This window comes from Coenobita brevimanus, chromosome 100, assembly GCF_032717465.1.
Source record: "Coenobita brevimanus isolate Jiangsu-jjx chromosome 100, ASM3271746v2, whole genome shotgun sequence".
Lineage (NCBI taxonomy): Eukaryota > Metazoa > Arthropoda > Malacostraca > Decapoda > Coenobitidae > Coenobita > Coenobita brevimanus.
In genome coordinates, this window is record NC_137053.1 from 63,685,474 (window position 1) to 63,704,101 (window position 18,628).

The 18,628-nt window shown below is 41.2% G+C and overlaps 1 protein-coding gene across 1 annotated transcript in view; it reads right to left on the reverse strand.

Moving 5' to 3' along the window:
* Positions 1-14,099, reverse strand: part of LOC145414511 (uncharacterized) — an 83,414-nt gene extending 69,315 nt beyond the window's left edge. Inside the window, exon 1 of the mRNA XM_080284031.1 lies at positions 13,964-14,099. The gene's annotated coding sequence lies outside the window, so the exon portion shown is untranslated. The remainder of the gene's footprint in view (positions 1-13,963) is intronic.
* Positions 14,100-18,628: the final 4,529 nt, after the last annotated feature.

Here is an 18,628-nt window from a genome sequence, read left to right on the forward strand (position 1 = left end):
CACATCATGGCCATTGAATGCGTGGCAGCCATGTAATTAGAAGAAGGGTTGCAGGTTCGTATCTATAAGCAATCCCCGCCCCCTCCTGCCTTTTGTACTGGACAGGGGCAAAAACTGGGGTGGGGGAGGTGGGGGAGACGGGGGAAGGGAAGAGGAGGGGGTAGGAAGAATAGGGAGAGGAGAGGTGGTGGGGGAAGGTGTGGGAAATGAGGTGGGTGGGGGCTGCGAAGGGAAATGGTGAATTAGGAAAGCGAGAGAGATAGGTGAGGATGACAGGTGAGGTGGTGGGGACAGTAGTGGGTGGGAGAAGGGGATTAAATGGGAGGGAAGAAGAGACAGGGGGTGAGGTTTGAGGAAAGGGAGAGAGATGGGGGGGGCATAAGGGATAGGGGAGAGAAGAGTGTGGGAAACAGGAAGGGAAGATGTGACAGAGAAAAGGATGATGGGGAGAGGGAGGGGGAGAGGAGAAAGGGAGTGGAGAAAGAGCTAGGGGAAGGGGAGAGGAAAAGATGGGGAGAGAAAAGTGAAAGGGAGATGGAGAGAGAGGAGTGAATGGGAGATGGGGAGAGTGAGGAGTTCAGTGCTTGGGGGGAGAGGTGGGGAGTGGGGGGAGGTGGGGAGGGATGCTGAGTAATGAGACCTTACTTGGAAAACACACACACACACACACACACACACACACACACACACACACACACACACACACACACACACTTATAACCCTTCATGCTTCTCTCCGCTTCTTCCTCACTTAATCTTTCTTTCTTTCCCCCTTTCTCTCCCTCTTGCTCTTTACCTCTTCTTCACTCAGTCCCTTCTCTCTCTCTCTCTCTCTCTCTCTCTCAAGCACAGCAGCGAAATTCAACAGAAGCAAGAAGTTCACAATTTATGTTAACCCTGGAGGCTGGAGCTACCGGGGCAGGGGGAGACTTCGGCTATTTTTACGACTGCAAAAGACACTCCGAGCTCCCACGCCGAATAATACAAAGTGCATGTAATCACCACAAATACAAGCCCAGGTTCTGCATCCCTGTATTACCGGGTTTATGTAGGTTTATGTATCGTATGTGTTACTGGTGATGTGGGGTAAGTGCAGGGTCCCGAATTGCTAGGAGGAACCGAACTGGTATTTGTATATCTTTTTTTTTTCTTACTTTTTTCCTGTCATATGCAAATTTTCTCCCCCTCCCCCCTCTTCCTCCCCCTCCAACTCAAATATTTTACGCAATATAAGTATGCTCTCAACCTCCTCCTCCTCTTCCTCCTCCTCCTCCTCCTCCCCTCGCTCCCACCGCCGCCTTCCATTTTTTTTTTACCTGTATTTGTCTTCCGTGTCGATCAGGTAACATCCTAATTACGCGATTACCTGTGGGATTATCACTGAATACCATCACACACGACACCAAGTAGGAAGCTGGTTCTGATATTACTGCAGGGAATATTTAACGAGTAAAATTTAGCATTAAGGACGGTATATTGCATAGCTGGTATTGGTAGTGTTGCAACCTGGTATCAGTATTATTGCAAGCTCGTATTAGTACTACTGAAGGGAATATTTAAGATACAATATTATAGCATCAAGAACACTAGACTGCAGAGGTGGTATTGGTATTATTGCAAACTGGTATTAGTATTACTGTAAGCTGGTATTAGTATTATTGCATGCTGGTATTAGTATTACTGCATGCTGGTACTGGTATTATTGCATGCTGGTATTGGTATTATTGTATGCTGGTATCAGTATTATTGCAAGCTGGTACTGGTATGACTACATGGAATAATTAATGTGTAATATCTACCATCAAAGGAGGGTATTTTGAACAGCTGGTACTGGTATTATTGCAAACTGGTGTTAGTATTATTGCAAGCTGGTGTTAGTATTACTGCAAACTGGTACTGGTATTACCGCAGGGAATATTTCAGGTGTAATATCAGCCATCACAGGACACCACGTAGGATGCTGGTATTGGTACGGAATATCAAAAGTGGAATATCTGGAATTAAGAAAGGTATATTGCAAAGCTGGTATTGGCTCTAAGGTGGACCAAGCATATTCCTCAGCTCAAAGAACGTCTAAGAAAACTATACTTGTTTTTGAGACGGCTCGTGTGTGTGTGTGTGTGTGTGTGTGTGTGTGTGTGTGTGTGTGTGTGTGTGTGTGTGTGTGTGTGCTACTACTGAGGCAGAGTGGCGGGGCAATGGATCTCTCTCCCACAAAATATTGCCCCTTGCCCCTCAGTAAACACCTCCAAGACGCTCCTTCCCTTTGCGCTTCCTGACGCACTTTATGAGTACGCAAAATACACACACGCACACACACACACACACACACACACACACAATTACTTCTCCTCCGTTTTTCTTGTTTTAAAAATAACATCTTCTTAGTGACCATCTTGAGATATCAGTAACTACATTTATTTTTTTCTTGTAATTAAGGATACACACAATTAACTACGATATGAAAATTCTTCACCTGTAATCTCTCTCTCTCTCTCTCCTTACTCACCTGCGGCCCTACCAGGTAAGAATAACTTCCCATTATCTTCAGTTTCATCGCCACCTATCCTCATTTCTAGCCCAATTATCCTCATTCTTAGCCCCAACACTTCGCTACCCCTCACTATCCTCACTCCTAACGCATTTATTACTATCCTCGCTCACTACGTCCTCATTTTCATTATCATCGTTCTCATCGCCATCTGTCCTCACATCTAGCATGACTATCCTCATTTTCAGCACCATTACCTCGCCACACACCACTATCCTCACTCCTGCCCTCACACCTGGCGCATTATTTTCCGCTATCCTCACTCGTAGCACCATAACTCCAGTATCCTCACTCGTAACACCAAAACTTCCACCACTTCCACTCCCAAACCAATCTGTCCTTATTTCCTATGACGGCCATCCAGCACCATATTAACCCTCCTCCACGGCCATACTTCTCCATTACGCGTGACAGCGGGGGAAGCACTCTCGCCATCACACAAAACATTATCTCGAAGCACTCTCGCCATCACACAAAACATTACCACGAAGCACTCTCGCCATCACACAAAACATTATCTCGAAGCACTCTCGCCATCACACAAAACATTACCACGATGCACTCTCGCCATCACACTACACATTATCTCACTTCTCCGCCACCAGAGGGATGAAACGCTAATGTATTGGTCATGGCGCGTCTCTTAAAACAAAGTATATTATTATTGGTATTGTCTCCTTCCTCATGCAACCACCACCAACCCCTCCCTCCTCCGCCGTCTCCTGTTCCGCGCAATCAGGAACTTGAATTCAAAAACAAACGTACGACCAACGGCTTCTCGTAACTAAGACCTCTCTCTCTCTCTCTCTCTCTCTCTCTCTCTCTCTCATAACTCTTCATTTTTCTCCAGCCTTCCTCCTCACTTCATCTTTCTTACATTACCCCTTTCTCTCCCTGCTCTTCGCCTTTTCTTCACTCAATCCTCCCCCCTTCCCTCTCTCTCTCTCTCTCTCTCTCTCTCTCCAACGAGCAACATTGGAAGTTTCTACACCATTCATCCACGTCCTTCCTGCACAAAGCAGTTACAACGGGCAACTGTTCTTCCTAGGATATAAAAAAACGCACTTAAGACGAATTCCCTGTCTTAGAAGTCGGTTTATTATCTACAGGAAAGACAAGGAGGCTCCAACATCTTCCTGTCTCTATTCTCACTCCTTAAATAAATCTTGGGAGACGAAAACTACAGCAGGTAATAATTTTTTCTGCAGGATGATGTAAGGATAAAGGAGTAAAAAAAAAAAAACTTTAGGTAAGCGAGGACAAAATCTTCCCTTGTCTAGATTCTCCTGTAAAAAAAGATATCTTAGTTACGACGGAAAACTGATCATAAATATAAGCCCCGTATTCTCGTCAGTTAAGCTCCCTAACAACTTTTCCTAAGCAATTTACTCTGCTTATTACACCTTACTGTTCTACTCTTACATAAATCCTTCCAATATCGCCGTACGCTGCATCAATAACGTACACGAGGATATTAACAGCAACACTTAAAAACAAATCGCTAAGGAAGAGGTGTTAGGAAGCTTCATTTACCTGTTAGAATTCAAGACTGAGTATCCCACCCTCGAATTCGGATTTAGGGCCAATCTCGACAGGGCCCCCCCCCCTTTTCTTTTTTTTTGAGGAAGAAGGAACCAAAGGCCAGTAGTTAGCAAGATTGTTCCAAGAAAAATAAAAACAAAACAACAGAGCCTCTGACATGTTAATATTTTGAATTTCTCTAACTTTTCTTTTCGTTTCTGTTCTCTCTGTTTCATTTTTCTTCGTTTATTTTCTCCAAGTTTCGAGAATTTTTCAATGCCTAAACTATGCGTATTATTTTTCCTGTCCGCCTCTCTCATTTTTCTTTACTTTTCTTCCTTATGGCTTGTCTTTTTCTTCGCGACTGTCTTTCTTTTACTCTTATCTTCTTTAATTATCCACGTTTTCTTTACAATTTATCTTGACAATTAAGTCCCCCCCTCCACCAATTTCTCTCTTCCGATTTTCATTTTCACTTTTAGCTTCTGTCCTCCTCTTGTTCTTATCTTCTCTTATCTAAACTTCCATCAGTCATATCTTGCCTTCTATCTTCTTCCTCCTCCGTTTCTTCCTCCCTCCCATCACGTCTGCCTCATATTTCCTCTCATAACTTTCCTCCAAGGTGCAATTTTCCTCCCTCCCTCCATCCCTCTTTCCCCCCATCCGGTAACCCCTCTATACTCATGTCTAAAACGCCATGCATAATGACACTACGTACTAATATTGCCGGCTTGTAAATATTAGACAACCTTGCATCATCATGGCACACGACGCTGCAAACACGTTGAGGTGGCCTTCATTTCTGCCTTCAGGTTAGCCTCTTCATTGTGTTTATTTTTATATTTATTCCAGTTAACAAAAGAGGATTATATTCAACTCGGAGGGATTTATTTTAGTGAGGAGGATTTACTAAGTCTACTGATACAAAACTATTCAAGTCTCTCTCTCTCTCTCTGCTTACTCATTTTTAAAGGGACAAAATTTGCAGGTCTGGGGCATTTAATTCGTCCTGGATTTTAAAAACACCAAACACACTCAATAGATCTTGGCTTCTGACTCCATTTTAGTGTGTGTGTGTGTGTGTGTGTGTGTGTGTGTGTGTGTGTGTGTGTGTGTGTGTGTGTGTGTGTGTGTGTGTGTGTGTGTGTAGGCCAAGATTAATGAGTGTTGGGTCTTTATATGGCCAGTTCGTCTCATCACACACATGACTCACACGTCCCTCCCTCTACTCTCCCCTCCCCTATTACCCCTCCCCCTATTCACCCCTCCCTCTGCCCCTCCCCTCCCCGTGTAACAAACTGACCAATACGATAATAGCACATACCTCACAGTACATCATTCTACAGGGCACAATACTAACGGTACTTTCACACACACACACACACACACACACACACATACTTACAACCCCTTCAGTACCACGATCACTCATTTTACTCTTGCAACCACCAGACGATTTTTTCTTCAATCTTACGACCCCCCCCCTCTCTCTCTCTCTCGGTGGGGGGGGGGGACAATTCTCAACCCCTTGTGTGTGTGTGTGTGTGTGTGTGTGTGTGTGTGTGTGTGTGTGTGTGTGTGTGTGTGTGTCAGTTCCTAATCCATTCAAAACCGTCTTAGAGAAAACAATTAAATATAAAATGTCATCGTAGTGAAGGTTAGTACCGGTAGGCCTAAGTACTGGGACTGGGGATCAGTACCGGTATATATATTGGGTTTTGCTGCGTCACTTGCTGTAATTTGTGTGTGTGTGTGTGTGTGTGTGTGTGTGTTATGAATGATGAAGGTGATGATGATGAACATGATAATGAATATGACGACGACGATGATTAGTAACTGGGTAAGAATGATGATGTCGGTGATGATGACGACGGGACGGTGGTGATGTTGATAACGATGATGGCGATGATGAGGATATTGATGATGATGATGATGATGGTAATGGTGGTGATAATGATGATGATGACGAGATGGTGATGGTGATGGTGATGATGATGATGATGATGATGTACGTAAATACTGTACTGTTACGCCACCCCTCATACATATGGACGCTTCGGGAGCACAATACAGTAAGCGACTTTCACCACCTATTTACGACTCGCAGTACGGTCTTAGGCTACCTGGAGGCTCCGCTCTCTCTCTCTCTCTCCCTCCCTACCTACCTACCTATTTCATGCATCCCAACACTAGATTATTTCGTTCAGTTAAAAAAAAAAAAATCTTGCTAATCGAAAGGTAAAGCATATCTTGTAAGCGACAAGGATAACACCAAAACTAGTCCACCATGACACTGGAAGGAAACGGGTGATATGGGAAGTATCAGATGGTGAGGAAGTGGATGTATGTTAACTTAGGAAGGAGGGGGACGTGGGAAGTATTAGATGGTGAGGAAGAACACTTGTGAGTTAAGAAGGAGGGGATGTGGGAAGTATTAGGTGGGGGAGGAAGCAAATGTGTGTGTTAACTTAGGAAGGAGGGACCTATGGAAAGTCTTAGATCATTTGATGGTGAGGGAGCAAAACTCTGTGATATCTTTGACTAACACATCATTCGAGGCCGGGTTAAGTCGCAAACACACAGAGGCGTACCCTAGCTGAGCCGACGAAGAATAAAGTACAGGAACATGTCAAGAAACACAACCGTTGATGGACAAGTCAGGTCCCTAATTTCAGTTCTAGGTACGGTACGGTAATACTAATCTGGGATAAATGAAGACCCAACCCAATGGCCTCACTAGGATAGGCCTATTTCAGTAGCTAGCCGTGCACGTTACCTACTGAATCACCACCAAAACACTTAAGTACTATATACCTGTGAAAATAAATAAATACATATGTAAAAATAATCTGTATGTAGCAAGGGACTTAATTTTTCAGGCAATGAGTAAACAAAAAACACGAAATTCCCGTCCCCTCGTATCCCCAAACCTTATACGGTACCCTAGCTAGGCCTACTTAACATTCTGGAAATATAAATAGATACCTGGCAAATAAAATAAAATATATAAGAATGTATGGCATATATAACAAACAGCAAACACAATCCCAGATCTCCCCCTCCCGCGCATCCCCAAACCTTCCACTCCATCCACTCAACATTCCGCATCTAACTCACAAATAAATTATAACCGGTTTGGCAATCAGAGAAAAGCGATGTTCTGAGTGTAAATCTATCTCTCTATCTCTAGCAAGACGACTTAATCTCGTAAGGGGTGGCCACAAACAAATCGCCTCCATATCACCCTATCCCCTGCCATTTCGCTGCCCTCCCCTGAACTTACACCCCCATCTGAGTGTACACCTGAAGACACAAGTTCTAGGCCCCCGTGTCGCTCAAGATGTTCTCCCAGAGCGACACTTCAAGCCATCGCCGTCGTCATCTTAGTTCTGGACGGGAGAAATGGACGAGTATACCCTGCAAAAAAGGAGGAGGCGGCGAAAGAAGTAGAATGTGAAGGAGAAGCAGAATATGAAGAACAAGAAAACGAATGAGATGAGGTGGGGGAGGAGGAGAAGGAGAATGCGAATTTCGAAAATGTGAATAAGGAGAATATGAAAGATAAAGAAGAGAAGAAAGACGAGGAGGAGGAAAAGAAAAGAAAAACCCTATTAAGAATAAATTACGAAAAGTTAGTGTCAGGAGAAAAAAAAAAAAACAATATACCGGTAATAAGCCTTACTCAAAATTTTGCAAACTTTAAAGGGTACCGGTACTTGAAGGGAAAAAAGAATCTTAATATATAGGCTACACCATTTTCTTTTCTCTATCTCAGTACGTATCCATAATAATATTTTAACATCAGCACTAATTTGGTGGAAAAATATGAAGGAGTATAGTATCAATAGGCAGCCCCCCCAAAAAAAAATCCGCAATATCCTGAGTTACCATAAAATATCCAGCTCAATACATGTTAATAATAATATTTTACCCAAAGTGCTGATCTAGAAAAATAAATTGGGAAAAGTTAGTGTTAGGAGAGAGAGAGAGAGAGAGAGAGAGAGAGAGAGAGAGAGAGAGAGAGAGAGAGAGAGAGAGAGTCTATTCAAAATCCGACCAACTCGACAAGTACCCCCAAAGAATCTTCCTCATGTATAGCCTAAGTATCAATAAACGTAAATTAACCCGGGCATTGATTTGGGATAATATACTGGAAACTTTATAGCATTAAGGGGCTGGGGAAAAACAGATGGATAGATAGATAAAATAAAATGAGCTTGTCAGAATCCCGAAGATACAGGAGGCCAGCGACACGTACCAATAATCGTAATTTAACCTGAGCGCTGATTAGAGAGAGAGAGAGAGAATTATCGTGTCATGAGGCAGGTAAACCGATCATATTCAAAATAATGCCGACGTGAGAGGGTAGCCCCGTAAGAAAATAAATAAAATAAGCATAAATACAAAGGCATCTTGCTCAAATATGTCAATACTAAAATTTAACCAAACTGCTAATTTGGGGAGATAAATATTGGAGAAGGTATCATGTCAAGAGGCAAGACAAGAAGGTGAATCGACTGACATGAAAAGGCCTTCCTGAATATTTTCTTACGTAAGGTACCAGCACTAATTATAATCTAACCTGTGTTAATCTTATATCTATCCATCTCTCTATCTATCTAGGCCTATGTCATCATCTATCGATCATCACTGCAACAGACAGGAAGAGAGAACATTCAACCCTTCAGTCCGATGACGCTAGTATATTTTTTGCCCCTTCCGTCTTCATACGATTTTATTCACATTCTGATAGACTTTTTACAAACTTTTTCACCCAAGTCATCCATATACCTTAATGTCCGAAAAAACACGAAAAATAAAAAAAGTTATATACTTTATTTGGAATATTTCAAAAAGGAGAAAAATCCGAAATACGATCTTTTCTATATAACAACAAAAATAGATCGTAATAATGGATTTTATGCCCGTAATAGACCTCCATCTCTCTCACTCTCTCATTTAAAACAGCGTCAAGCATCCCTCACACACACGGTTCCAATAATTTCCTCCCGGTAAACGCGCTGCAACTGCACAGCAAATCATGGTTAATTACCGGTCAATCATCATACACTCTTGCAACCAGTTTCTTGCAAGCCCCAACCCAGCAAGCCACCAGCCCAGCCGTCCACCAAAGCCAGTTATTTATACCCCTTCAGCTCGAGGATATGTTTTTATTTACTTTTTCGAGTGTAAAAGACTAAGGAACATTTTGACTATAACTGTGCCTCATCACCATCGTGTCACCACTCCCTCACCATCATACCATCACTACACACACACAATCACCACCATACGGCAATACCTCTCACCACATACACTCTAGGTATCATCATCATAATCATCATCATTATCATTACCATCAATATCATCATCATAATCATCAGTATCATCATTAGCCAATATCAACCATCATTACCACCACCAACACCAACATCTTGCAAACATAAGTTCCCGCTAATATGCTGAACTTACCGCAACTACTGATGTACAGTTGGCCACACATAAAACTGGGACTGTGTGTGTGTGTGTGTGTGTGTGTGTGTGTGTGTGTGTGTGTGTGTATGAAGTGGAGGTCTGGCTACACTTCCTGACGTTCATGCATCACAGGTACCTGGTCATTTCAATTTAAATTTCACACCTTCGTTCATTCATGTCAGTGCCACCGACAGACACCTGATTATGTCAAAGTTGTCAGGTGTACCAGATCTACACCTCTGCTACACACTGACACTGTGCCAGGTGCATGTGCTGCCAACTGTACAATGGCTTTAGTCAGGGTATCTAAATGACTACCAGTTACAAATTTAGTCAAGGAGCAGCCTGAGCCAAAATTATATTCCCCGCTGCTTAAAAATAGGACACACTACTGTTTCAGAGGCAAAATTAAACCGTAATATGCTAAATCCAACAACGGCCGACATCAACAGCAGGTGTGGGTAAATCATGAACTCTACCTGGCCGATCACATACAGGTAAGACAGGTGCAAGGCCATTTACTCGCCAGTCAGGTATCCGGATTTCTTTACCCCTGGCCATTACCGCTGCAACTTAATTCTCTCTCTCCACTTGCTTTTACCGCAGCCACTTAATCCTTCTCTCTCTCTGTCTCTCCAATTCAATCATTACGCATGCGCACCTTTAATTACTCGTTCATTTCCACAGGTAAGGACGAATAATTTTGCATTCCTGTATAAATCATAACTATCACACCTTAAAAAAATCTGTTAAAAAAGTCAAATACCGTATATATTAAATTTCAATCAACCTTACTAACAGGTACCGTACTGTTATAAATCAATGGTTCACCTTTCCATATATATTTTCACAGTTCTATTTATGGCGTAACTATCAAACTCGATAGAAATTTTTAAAAGGGAAAAGATATCAAATAGTCTATATAAAAGATTAAATACTGATACCTTATATATTTTTTAATTATTCGTTCATATTTCCACATATTTTCCCCTCCCCATATAAAACATAATTACCATATTAATCTAAATATTTATAAAAGTGTATATAAATCTATGGAAAGGGAAAAAATACTGATATACGCTAAAATCAATTAGTATTTAATCCCAGAAATAAATCGTTCTGACTTCATTACCATAACCGCAATAGATCAGCCGATAATTTCTGCTAAGGTTTAATTATAAGTGATACGAATTAACCAGCCGTGTAATTCCTGAACGAAGCTAGATGGGACAAATTAACTAAAAATACACTGAACGATAAAAAATCTAAAAATACCTGAAAAATTACCCGCCTACTAATCTGGGAATGGAACTATATATACAGGTACATTCGATCCAAAATTATCGTTACACAGGTACACTCGATCCAAAAATTATCGTTACACAGGTACACTCGATCCAAAAATATCGCTACACAGGTACACTCTATCCAAAAATTATTGCTGCACAGGTACACTCGATCCCAAAAATTAACGCTACACAGGTACACTCGATCTAAAAATTATTGCTACACAGGTACACTCGATCCAAAAATTAACACTACACAGGTACACTCGATCCAAAAATTAACGCTACACAGGTACACTCGATCCAAAAATTATCGCTACACAGGTAGGCCTACACGATCCAAAAATTATTGCTATGGTTGATGGTTTCACTTTGTGCGCTCTTGCACATCACGTTCTCTCTCTCTCTCTCTCTCTCTCTCTCTCTCTCTCTCACACACATTTCTTGTTTTATGTATTGTCTCTCTCTCTCTCTCTCCCTCTCTCACACACACACATTTCTTGTTATATGTATTCTCTCTCTCTCTCTCTCTCTCTCTCTCTCTCTCTCTCTCTCTCTCTCATCATTACGATGACATTTCTTGTTTATTCTCTCGCATCATCAAGAAGATATTTTATATATATTTCTCTCTCTCTCTCTCCAATCATCTTCACTATAGTCTTTTCACTCTAAGTTGGCCTAGATTTTCGTCCTTTTGCAGCTTATTTCACGTACAGCGGTGGCACAAGAAGACAAAACTACGACTCAACAACCTTCCAACAGCACTTCTTTGTGACTAGCATAAAAAGACAATACTACGACTCTACAATTTTCCACAGCACTTCTTTGTGACTAGCATAAAAAGACAATACCGGTACTACGACTCTACAGCCTTTCCACAGCACTTCTTTGTGACTAGCATAAAAAGACAATACTACGACTCTACAACCTTTCCACAGCACTTCTTTGTGACTAGCATAAAGAGACAATACTACGACTCTACAACCTTTCCACAGCACTTCTTTGTGACTAGCATAAAAAGACTATACTACGACTCTACAACCATTCCACAGCATTTCTTCGTGACTAGTATCGTATTCTAGCGTTAATCTACTGCTACAACTCAGCATTCGAGGCGGAGAGATGGCAATTATAGACCAAGTAAATGCAGTATAATGAACTTGAGTTAAATCGACTATAATGAGTGAGATTAATAAACAAATGACGTCACTGAAGGAAAAATAGACCTAAATAAAAAAAAATAACAATCGTGTTTATCTCTGCCCCGCATCGCTTACGAACACCTTTTCCTTACCGATTTATTTTTGCATATCACATCTCAATGACGTCAGGATGTTATAAATGTGTTCAGTATTGATATAAATGAATACTGGGGTGTTATGTGCAGGATAAGTCGCTAAGGATGAGGTGCTGCGGTATATCCTGTGCTACTCTGAGTTTTCTACCCTTAGTGTTTAGTTAAATATTTTAGACCGAGTATCCTTTTATTATTATTATTATTATTAAGCATATATGCTCCTGTACCACCACTCATCTCTATTTTTATCACCACTCACCCTACTATATTCTTAGTCATCTCCACTATCCACTCATCTTCCATCTTATATCAATCACCATCTAATCATCTCTTTATCTTCTTATATTCCTACTCTCCCCCACTCTATCTTCCTGACTCATTCATCTTCATTCTTATCTTCCCGACTCATCTCCACTCATCTCCACTCACCTTTGCTCTACCTACTTACAACTCTTCTCTATCACCACTCATCACCCTATCGTATTATACCAACTCATTTCCACTATCACCACTCTATCATCACCACACACCACTTTATCTGCGTACATCATTCACCACTTTTCATCATTACTCATCACTATCCACTCATGTCTAGTGTTCATCACTACTCATCACCTCGCATGATGACTCAAACCTAACACTTGAGTTTCTTGATTTCCCTTACATCTTTATTATTATTATTATTATTATTATTATTATCATAGAATGAATATATGCAGTAGTCTTATAATCATCACTACCATCATAATCCTGTATTTGATATGGATAATTACGTTTCGATCTCTGTAACTTGGATTACGAATGCACTTACGATACCGTACTTACGAAAACAAAACACAAGCGATTTTTATAACAACTGACACGAACACGAAATTTTACATTACAATTAGAACACGAATCGAATTTTTATATACCAATTAATAGAACACGAAACGAATTATTGTGGTACATAACTAAAAGCAATGAACGAATTTTTATATTACACTTATTTCTTTTAAAAGAACATGGAACGATTTTTTCAACAACTAAAAACATTACGGATTTTTATAACATCGCGAAACGAATTCTTAATAATCAATTTAACGTATAATCCATAGCTAAAAAAAAAAAAAAAACGCACAGATACAATACCATGATCAACAAATGCAAATCACGTCACCCAACAGAAGGAATACAAAATATCTCACAAAATCCATCTTACACACCCACCATTACGTGGTTAAATTTTCGGCACCCAAACATGCAAACATCAACACAGCAACACGAAATTCTAAAAACAATGCCAATAAAAGATTCCCTTATATTTTTCTCGACGGGATATGACCAACAACATCCCCGCCGCCAAAGAGCTAAATTGAATTCGAGCATATATGGCCAAGAAGGTAAATTGTGGAGCGTGAAAGAGGCCATGCTCCATTGCTCCCCGCCCGACACCTGTAGCTCCACATATCATCCCCCTGAACCGAATCCTCCAAACGTGAAATGCACAAACAAAATTAACGGGATTTTTATGCCGTAACGGGTGATTTCTCTTCGTAGGCTGGACTACATAGGAAGAGCTGAATTTCACTACATCTCTAGGTCTTCCTGCGGATGGAAATAATGGTTACGACTGTTTTGGTTTCTCTCAGGATAGATTTTTCCCCCATAACATCCAACGCTGTCAAACTGACACCTAAGCTGCCACGAAAGCAGTTTATCTTTCGACTAATTTCAGTGCAGTTTGGGAATTCTACTGCTTTCATTGCACCTGCCAGGACAGTGATCCACATCCCTGCCGCTCACACACAGACACATCAAAGGGCGGCCTGAAATGGGTAGATATTCACTCACCGTGTAAATATTCCTCCTTATAAGCCTTGATATCCACGCTTATCCTGCCACAGTAATGTATGTCTTCACCAGAAACAAGGCGGTAATTTCAAACAAACACCAACTTCACACAAAAGGTCAAAATACACAGTTTAGATATGTACATCCTGGCCTGGCACATGAGAGAACACTGACGCACACCCACTCACCTCGGAGGACCACCTCACACTGAGAGGAGTAATTTGCTGGGGCCCGGAGCCGCGGCACTCCTGGGGATGTATTCATAAACTTTCCTAAGTATAATAAGTCATGTGTAAGATTCTTTGATTATACATTTCACCTAACTCATACGGCTACTAAACATTTTTCACCCAAGCGACAGTAATAATTTTAATGTGAAAACTACGAGAAAACAATATCTGGTAACGATTAACAGTTATAAAGACTTTTTGATCGTGAAATTTAGTTAGGATCATTTACAAATACAAGGCCTATGTGTTGCCGCCGCGCTGGGTTACAGGTTTTACTTCGCTCCGTTTGTTTACCAGCTTCATCAGCGTTACCTTTACGCGTCTTGATTTCATTTTCATAGCGCACGAGTTGAAATATACGTCTGTTATCGTAGCACATCCCCCTGTTATCATTGTCATCATCTTCATCCTGTAAGTTTTTTAGAGTCACTGCTCTGCCTAAACTACACTTACCAACTCTGATCTACTAAAATTATGTTGCGGCAAGAACATCCTTGATAATACACGGCTATCCACATCATCACAACTGTCCAGAAAGTGCGGATATAAAACAGGTTAATTGCTACATATTTTTATATACTTGAAGATACGATTCAATCGCAAGAGAATGTGATACTGATGGAAAGTGAGGTTCTTCAAGAAGGCCAAATACCATTTCAAAACCTTTAATATCAATAACGAATTCATATACTCTAATCCACCACACAGCGTACTAATACAGCCAGACAAGAAAATCCTAAGAGAGAAGAGGCTTAAACATTATATAAAATTTGCTCTCGTGCGCCGAGCTGCAAGAGGACGCCGAACGTTCTAGGATGGAGCAGCATATGTCCAGCCGCGAGCAGTTTGACGAGATTCCTGAAGGTTGAAATTGAGGGTTGCTACATAATGTTTGCCTTGTTATTAGCCTCGCCCCCTAGGAATTATGCTTTGTATCCCCCGCATCAGGTCCGGGGCTGCGTGGAAACTCGTGATTGACCGACGCACATCAGCTTGGACGTAAAACAGCTGAACATCAGCTATAAGAATACACTTGTCTTCATCCGCCACTCAAACTAGTACGATGAATGTCCTCTTGCAGCGACCACGAGCGTCAATTTACCCGTATCTTCATGTATCAGCCGCAGTATGAATTTATCCTGGCCATTATGCATAAAACGGCTGAACGTCGGCCATAAGAATACGCTGGTCTTCCTCCACCACTCAAACTAGTCCCATTGTAGCAACCATGATAAAAATTTCTTTTTTATCATCATCCATTAGCTACAGCATAAATTTATCCTGGTAACTGAGGAAGAATCTTAAAATTAATCTTCATCATGCGTAAAACAGCGGAGCATCGGCCATAAGAATACATTTGTTCACATCCGCCATTCAAGATCGCACGATGCATGTTTTCCTACAGCGACCACGGGCAAAAATATTCTCTTATCTCCATATATCACAGGAAATTTGAACTTATCCTGGTAACCGGGGAAGAGTTCTAAAATTAATCTCCATTATGCGTCAGCGGGGAGTATGCAAAACCTACTCCACTACATCAGACAGCATAATACGTCTCTCGGGGCACTTCTTTTGGGAAAATATGGCGCCAACGAAGATCGCTTTAATTTACGGCACACGCATCTTATGGCGCCAAGGTTATCTACATAATTATCTTTGTACCAGGCTATATCTATCTATCTATGTATCTATTGACGCTGCATGTTGGTAGGGGTGGCCTTGAGAAAAAATATCGTCATTCCTCTCCTATTAAGTAACGATCAGAGTCGTGTTATCAGTGGCTGTCGAACTTTCGCAGCACCTTTATCTTAGCTATTTATTCTGCACAGTACACGTCAATATTTGTAGTTGTTGTTGTTGTTCTCGATGCCGTAGGTCAAAACTATATAAAGTTCAAGAAAATGTCAAAGTGGAATATGCAAAAAGAAATCGCTAAGGAAGAGATGTTACGTAGCCCCCAACGCCCCGCAGAACAAGACTGTTTGTACATATAGTTCGTTCAGTTTAAATTGGCAAAGATTTTCGTCCTTTTCGAAGATTAGTTCACATAGTGGCAGAGTAAAACTGTACTACGGCTCCGTCCTTTCCATAGCACTTCTTCGTGACTATCGAATTCTAGTATATACCTCCTTTATGTTTTTATTTTTATCTTTCGTAACTTATTTCACGTAGCTCAGTGGCAGAAAAAGACATTAGCCTCCTGCATTTCTATATATTTGTCATGAGGCTTCTTGGAAAGTAATTGCATTATTAAAAACATAAACAATAACAATAATAATAATAATGCAACAATAACATTAATAACGTGACTGATAACTAAAAATAACAACTAAACAATGAACACTAACCAACAACAACATCAACGGTAATATGAATAATAATAACAATAACAGCAAAAACAATAACATCATCAAAACAATACCAACAACAACAATAGAACTAACATCAACAGCATCAATAACTAAAACAACAATAATAATAATAATAACAATGACAATAATAATAATAATAACAACAATGACAATAACAATAATAATAACAATAACAATAACAATAACAACAATAATAATAATAAGTCCAAGCCAAGTGATTATTAAAAGTTGCGACCAAAAGAAATTACATAGAGAAAAATTTTGGAAATAAAATTAGTTAAAAAATATAAGAGAGAGAGAGAGAGAGAGAGAGAGAGAGAGAGAGAGAGAGGGTAGGTAGAGACAGGTGTATTGCTAGTGGCTTACTGTAAAGAGAAAAGAGAGAAAAAGAAAAACGGGTAGAGAGAGGAGAAGGTAGGTAGGTAGGTAGGTAGGTAAGGACAGGTGCACTGCGGGTAGGGAGAGGAGAAGGTAGGTAGGTAGGTAGGTAGTTAAATAGGTATGGACAGGTGCATTGCGGGTAGAGAGAGGAGAAGGTAGGTAGGTAGGTAAGGACAGGTGCACTGCGGGTAGAGAGAGGAGAAGGTAGGTAGGTAGGTAGCTAAGGACAGGTGCACTGCGGGTAGGGAGAGGAGAAGGTAGGTAGGTAGGTAGGTAGGTAAATAGGTATGGACAGGTGCATTGCGGGTAGAGAGAGGAGAAGGTAGGTAGGTAGGTAGGTAGGTAAGGACAGGTGCACTGCGGGTAGAGAGAGGAGAAGGTAGGTAGGTAGGTAGGTAAAGACAGGTGCACTACGGGTAGAGAGAGGAGAAGGTAGGTAGGTAGGTAGGTAGGTAGGGACAGGTGCATTGCGGGTAGAGCAGTGTGTGGTGGGGATGTAACCTGCACGCACTAGCTCAAGGTGACTCAACCAACCACACTACCACACTACCACACTGAGCTACCACACTACCACACTGAGCTACCACACTCCTCTACCACACTTCTCTACCACACTACGCTACCGCACTTCTCAGCCACACTGCCCTCTCATATTAGGCTACTACACTACCACATTTCTCGGACACGATACCAGCACGTTTACACTGCAGTACCACACTACCACACTGCACTACCACACAACAACAGTATACTACCACACTTGTCTATTTCACTTCCATATCACACCACACATACACACCAACACCACACCACTACAGCACACTGACACACTCCCTACCATTCAGAGATACCACAGCACCACACACCACACCACACCACACCACACCACCACACACCATACCACACCACCACACCAGACCACTACACACCACACCACAGCACACTAACACACTTCTCACTACTCAAAGATTCCACACCACCACACACCACACCACAGCACACTAACACACTTCTCACCACTCAAAGATTCCACACCACCACACACCACACCACCACACACCACCACACCACCACACCCCATGACCCTCACCTGCCTCTCCATTCCAAATATTTACACTGGCTCTTAATTCACGTCCTTGACTAATAATTTTTATACATATTATTCTCGGAGGATTTATTTTCCATTGATGACGTATTTGATGACGTATTTAATGACGTATTCCCTTTATAACGTAATTGATGACGTATTACCTTGATGACGTAATTGATGACGTAGTTGATGTATTCTCTTGATGTATTTGATGACGTATTTCCTTGATGACGTATTCCATTGATGACGTAGTTGATGACGCATTTTTAAAATTCTTCCTATCAATTTTATTTAACCTGGAAATAATGTCTTAACGGGAAAAAGACTGAGATGATGAGAGAGAGAGAGAGAGAGAGAGGTGACGAAGCAATATGGAAGAGTATACAGGAGCGGCGGGTGGTGTGGGTGGGGTCGTGAGAGAGAGAGAGAGAGAGAGAGAGAGTGAGAGAGAGGATGACAAGAAGATGCTGATATCTATATATAATAAAAGGAAAGAAAAAAGTTAAAAGAAAGGCAAATTTTGGAGAATGCAGGAATACTGAAGGAAAATATTAGGAGAGAGAGAGAGAGAGAGAGAGAGATTTCCTGT